This window comes from Thalassophryne amazonica, chromosome 15 (genome assembly GCF_902500255.1).
Source record: "Thalassophryne amazonica chromosome 15, fThaAma1.1, whole genome shotgun sequence".
Lineage (NCBI taxonomy): Eukaryota > Metazoa > Chordata > Actinopteri > Batrachoidiformes > Batrachoididae > Thalassophryne > Thalassophryne amazonica.
The window spans coordinates 54,018,222-54,025,035 of NC_047117.1; the positions used below are offsets into that span (position 1 = coordinate 54,018,222).

A 6,814-nucleotide genomic window follows, 5' to 3' on the forward strand; every position below is an offset into this window, starting at 1 on the left:
CTTTCCCGGCTGCTCGGGATCTGCCAGAGGGGAACTAACGGCACACACATGTGTGTGGCTTTTTGTAACTCCACACTTGTGGGGGGACTTTCAGCTTGACGGTGATTGTCTGCAGACTGTTTTCGTGTTAATAGTGTGAATGGCCACACATTTTCTAAGTGCCAAACAAGCGGTGTTAGATGTTCATATGTCTCAGCTGAAATTTCGCCGACAGCTGCTGCGAGAGTGTTCGATGGGCTTGCACAGCGCACACTCTGTCTTTCAGCCGCTGGTGTGTACAAATACTTGTAGCAACATGTGTACGAGGTGTTGGAAGCAGCTACGATTTTACATTTTTACATATATTTTATATGATTCCTGCTCCATGCGCACTTCATGCGCAATTTGACCAAATCTGCACTATGTGTAAAGGGGCCCTTACCATAGTGTGTGAGAGTCCACATTTGGATGAAATGGTAGTTATTTCCCTGTTGCTCCCAATCCAATTCCCATACCCATGTACAACTCATAGACTGGTACAATGTAGATTTAGTGCCTCACGGCTAACAAATCTCAAGTGGACATATCTGGAAATGAGTCTAGTTCTCAGGTTGGCAATTCAACTCCAATGTCACAAAATCAACTACTCCTTACCACTAGAGAATATAAGGGGCACATCTGAATGAGTTCCCTTCATGCTTTCACGTGTCCATCTGGGTTTTTTAGGGCATGTATTCATGAAAACGAAAGAACATAATTACATGATGTAATATGCCAGATTTTTAAATTTTGTACTCATCTTGAAAAAGGTTGGAGAAATTTATATGCACCTAATTGACAGTTATGGCTTGTGGCTGAGAACCATAGCTTGTCCAATTGCTGCTGTCAGTCGTAAACACAAATGGACTAACCAAAAATACATTTTGATGAAATGCACGTTTGAAATGTGAGATCATTTGATACTTCAACAGTGCATAACTTTAAAAAGCTAATAGTTTTAGAGAACAATCCTGCGGGAGCAGATTCTGGCAAGAGCATTTTCTTTTTTTTGTTCTTAGTGCCCTATATGTGGTCAAAGAAGCAATCCCAAGGTATATATATATATATATATATATATATATATATATAAAAAGTCGTCCAGCCCCTCGTCGGAATTCCTTTGTCTGAGAAGTTGCTGAGAGACTGGCGCTTTGTTTGATCAAAATTTTTTCTAAACCTGTGAGACACATCGAAGTGGACACGGTTCGAAAAATTAAGCTGGTTTTCAGTGAAAATTTTAACGGCTGATGAGAGATTTTGAGGTGATTCTGTCGCTTTAAGGACTTCCCACGGTGCGAGACGTCGTGCAGCGCTCTCAGCCGCCGTCGTCAGCCTGTTCAAGCTGAAAACCTCCACATTTCAGGTTCTATTGATCCAGGACGTCGTGAGAGAACAGAGAAGTTTCAGAAGAAGTCGGTTTCAGCATTTTATCCAGATATTCCACTGTTAAAGGAGATTTTTTTAATGAAAGACGTGCGGACGGGTCCGCGCGTCGGGACGCAGCCGCCGCGACGCTCCGCCACAGGAAAAACACCTCTGTTGAAAGCCTTAAGGACAAGTTGGAACATGTCCTGCCTGTTAAACAATTTCTCATATACTCACTCCACTGAAAGCCATCAAAAGCCGCCTGGATTTTACAAATGGTTATCAACACGGAGGTGTTTTTCCTGTGCCGCTGCACCGCGTCGTCTGCGTCCCGACGCGCGGACCCGTCCGCACGTCTTTCATTAGAAAAATCTCCTTTAACAGTGGAATATCCGGATAAAATGCTGAAACCGACTTCTTCTGAAACTTCTCTGTTCTCTCACGACGTCCTGGATCAATAGAGCCTGAAATGTGGAGGTTTTCAGCTTGAACAGGCTGACGACGGCGGCTGAGAGCGCTGTGCGACGTCTCGCACCGTGGGAAGTCCTTAAAGCGACAGTATCACCTCAAAATCTCTCATCAGCCGTTAAAATTTTCACTGAAAACCAGCTTAATTTTTCGAACCATGTCCACTTCGATGTGTCTCACAGGTTTAGAAAAAATTTTGATCAAACAATGCGCCAGTCTCTCAGCAACTTCTCAGACAAAGGAATTCCGACGAGGGGCTGGACGACTCCTCCCACAAGGAGTGCTCACAGGCGAATGACGTCACCGACAGGCGTGGAAAAACTCACGCATGCGCACGAGGGTTCAAGCATGTCTGACGTAAAAACATATGAATGAAATCCATATAGTTTTTGAAAAAAATAAAAAGGACCGTTACTTTATTGACAGCCCTCGTATACATGATTAGATTCTGGAATAGTTTGGTCAAAGGGTTTGAAAAAAAACAGCCTTTTTGTATAGCCCAACAACCAAGAAGCCCAGATGGATGATCTAAAGCATATACAACTGCTGGCAAAAATTATGGAATCACCGGCCTCGGAGGATGTTCATTCAGTTGTTTAATTTTGTAGAAAAAAAGCAGATCACAGACATGACACAAAACTAAAGTCATTTCAAATGGCAACTTTCTGGCTTTAAGAAACACTATAAGAAATCAGGAAAAAAAAATTGTGGCAGTCAGTAACGGTTACTTTTTTAGACCAAGCAGAGGGACGAAAATATGGAATCACTCAATTCTGAGGAAAAAATTATGGAATCATGAAAAACAAAAGAACGCTCCAACACATCACTAGTATTTTGTTGCACCACCTCTGGCTTTTATAACAGCTTGCAGTCTCTGAGGCATGGACTTAATGAGAGACAAAAAGTACTCTTCATCAATCTGGCTCCAACTTTCTCTGATTGCTGTTGCCAGATCAGCTTTGCAGGTTGGAGGTTTGTCATGGACCATTTTCTTCAACTTCCACCAAAGATTTTCAATTGGATTAAGATCCAGACTATTTGCAGGCCATGACATTGACCCTATGTGTCTTTTTGCAAGGAATGTTTTCACAGTTTTTGCTCTATGGCAAGATGCATTATCATCTTGAAAATGATTTCATCATCCCCAAACATCCTTTCAATTGACGGGATAAGAAAAGTATCCAAAATATCAACGTAAACGTGCATTTATTGATGATGTAATGACAGCCATCTCCCCAGTGCCTTTACCTGACATGCAGCCCCATATCATCGACTGTGGAAATTTACATGTTCTCTTCAGGCAGTCTTCTTTATAAATCTCATTGGAACGGCACCAAACAAAAGTTCCAGCATCATCACCTTGCCCAATGCAGATTCGAGATTCATCACTGAATATGACTTTCATCCAGTCATCCACAGTCCACGATTGCTTTTCCTTAGCCCATTGTAACCTTGTTTTTTTCTGTTTAGGTGTTAATTATAACTTTTGTTTAGCTTTTCTGTATGTAAATCCCATTTCCTTTAGGCGGTTTTTTACAGTTCGGTCACAGACGTTGACTCCAGTTTCCTCCCATTCGTTTCTCATTTGTTTTGTTGTGCATTTTCGATTTTTGAGACATATTGCTTTAAGTTTTCTGTCTTGATGCTTTGATGTCTTCCTTGGTCTACCAGTATGTTTGCCTTCAACAACCTTCCCATGTTGTTTGTATTTGGTCCAGAGTTTAGACACAGCTGACTGTGAACAACCAACATCTTTTGCAACATTGCATGATGATTTACCCTCTTTTAAGAGTTTGATAATCCTCTCCTTTGTTTCAATTGACATCTCTCGTGTTGGAGCCATGATTCATGTCAGTCCACTTGGTGCAACAGCTCTCCAAGGTGTGATCACTCCTTTTTAGATGCAGACTAACAAGCAGATCTGATTTGATGCAGGTGTTAGTTTTGGGGATGAAAATTTACAGGGTGATTCAATAATTTATTCCTCAGAATTGAGTGAGTCCATATTTTTTTCCCTCTGCTTGGTCTAAAAAAAGTAACCGTTACTGACTGCCACAATTATTTTTCCTGATTTCTTATAGTGTTTCTTAAAGCCAGAAAGCTGCCATTTGAAATGACTTTAGTTTTGTGTCATGTCTGTGATCTGCTTTTTTTCTACAAAATTAAACAACTGAATGAATATCCTCCGAGGCCGGTGATTCCATAATTATTGCCAGGGGTTGTACTGATCAGCAAAGTATTTGTAATTGTTGGTGTGAATGACTTCATCAAGAAGTCACACATAATTAAAAGCACAATTCCAGACACGTATATTTACTTGGATATTTATACTGAGGCATGTCGAACACACAGGTTATGCATCAATCCTCTGTATATTTTTTTAACTATGCCAAGGCTTTATATTGCCATATTTATTTTTTGGTTTTGTAACCACATTCAAAGCTAAAGTTCTGATCATGCAACTTTTGTGAAGTACAGTTGCAAATGTTTCAGTCCCCCCGCTCCCCCCGCCACTCTGCTAAGAAGCCGTCCTGCACCACAACTTGAAAGCAGCATCAAAAATGGAACAAATACACAATGAATTTTAGAGGGAAGTTGGAAATGGGCGGAATATCACATGGAGACACCAAACATCAAGCAACAGAGGAGATCAGACATGAAGCTCAGAATGGTAACAATGCCAGCTGGCGATGTCGACATGAAGGTGGCAGCATGAAGTCAAAACAAAGTGAGAAAAGTTTCAACACAGAAACTCCTGAAATCAGTTTTCCTTTCAGAATTCCACAATTCTAACAGCAGCTTACAATTTACAGAACTGTATACAGAATACTTTGTGATCATGCTCAAAGCAGTAAGCAGAAATTAGGAATTGTGATGCATTTTGTAAAGAGAGCCAAATATACTACAACTGGGAAGCAGTTTCAAAGAGCCTCCAAAAAAACAAAAAGAAAAAAAAAAAGAGAAAAAAGTGTATAGTAGAAATTAATCCACACAAGATGCTGAAGTATAGCCGGTAGTAAATTTGTTGTGTTGCAACACACTGCTATTATATTACATTTAATAATACATAGATTTTTAAAAATATATATTCTTTCTTGCTCTCTCTATAAAAAATGCTGGTAAGATTATTTAATTACATAGAAAATCCTCAGTGTGAATTCAGCTCCCATAGTTTTAAAATTATGACTTTTTGAATAATTATAATTCTCTCTGGTTCCAAGATAAATATAATATTCAGCCGTTGTAAAATGGTACCTTCAAAGGTGTTAAGTTTATGACATGCTTTATGCTTTCTGAACCACTACACTAAAAAGTAACTGCTGTCCCAATGACAAAAATTGACGTAACAATTTGCACAGATTTTTTTTAGTTATTTCAACATTCAACTGAGTTATTGTCACAAAATTTCTATAGTTAAGCTGAAATAACTTAAAAAAAATCTATGCAAATTGTGACATAACTTATGTAGTTGAGACAGTGGTTCACAAAGTGCTTTATAATGTAAAAGCAAGCAAAATCACAAAAGTTATAGAGAAAAAAATAATAAAAACAGCAATAAAAAGAAACAAAAAGCATTAAGAAAATACAAAACCAGTGAACAAACATAATTAAACTTGAAATAGGCTCACACACCACCGCCACATCAGTAAATATTAAAATTAGGTAAAGAAGTTAAAAGTTATAGTTAACTCAAAAAAAAAATGATTTTAGGTCGCATATTTAAAAAAAAGTACACCAAAAAACAATTTGTTTAAGCTCAATAGGCAGATTATTCCACTAGAATGGAGAACATTAGGAAAAAAAAACCACTGTAACTTGCTAACTTTTTTCACCTTTGAGGCCCAGCAGCTTGAGAGGAAAATTCATGACAAGCTGTTGTATACCGCTTAACCGTTTGTGTGAGATACGAAAGCAGAATACCATTTAGTATTTTCTGTTATCATCACAACCTTGAACTCCTCTCATGATGTGCAGGGATTTCATTAAGTGAAGCAAATACTGGAGTAAGATGGTCACATTTCATGGTCTTGCTCAAACTACCGGCCAGTCTCATTGTTAACAGTTTTTTTTTTTTTTTAAATCTGTTAAATCCAAAATGTCAAAAGCCATTGCAATTCTGTATAAAGCCAAAGATTTCCTACCTCAATATTCTCTAATCACTTTATATTCTTCATTAATACCTCCATATATAACATATTGTATTGAGGTTTGAGGAAACACTCATAAAACATGTATTCAATATTTTATTGCAAAAGAAAGTCATAATACTTATCAGTATTAAACTTTAGTTAATTATATTACAATACACACCGTGTATAAAGCAAAAAACAAACTTCTACCTCAACATGTCCAAAATCTGTTTAAAATGAAGAACTCCAGTTATAATTTGGGAGGAACATTATTATTTGATAAATTAAAGGCTGGGACTAGTGTAAAAAAGTCATTTTGTTTCTGTAAAAGGTGTAAACATTTGGAACATCTGTCCTCAACATTTTAAATTATGCCGTACTCTAGTTGGCTTTAAAATACTTTATAAAAATAATATAATCTCTTGTTACAGTATGGACAATTACGTATTTTGATTTGGTATTATTTCTTTTGGATTGTGCATTGTGCACTATGACTTATTTTGTTGTACTTTTTTTTTATATATAAGGAGTTTTGTGTGCTGAATTTGTGTGCCGAATAATTCAGTCATTCATTCATTCATTCAATCAAGCTATATTTTGGAATGCAAATGCTCAGAGAAACACATCTTTTCATCTCTCGCTGCTCTACGTACAAATGGTCTCTCAGCTCTTGATTAGTTGAACACAACTTAATTAGGTGCACTTAGAGCAGGTAAGGTGAAAAAGTAGTAGCAGAGTAATTACATTTAAAACAGCTTCATCAGCTCAAGCATCACATTCTGCAATCATACAATTCCAGTTGAGAGTTGGGAGACTGTGTTGCTCATCAGTGA

The 6,814-nt window shown here is 37.8% G+C and overlaps 1 protein-coding gene across 1 annotated transcript in view; it reads right to left on the minus strand.

The window, feature by feature from the left end:
• LOC117527125 (zeta-sarcoglycan) overlaps window positions 1-6,814 on the minus strand; it is a 1,464,030-nt gene that overhangs the window by 846,159 nt on the left and 611,057 nt on the right. The window lies entirely within an intron of this gene.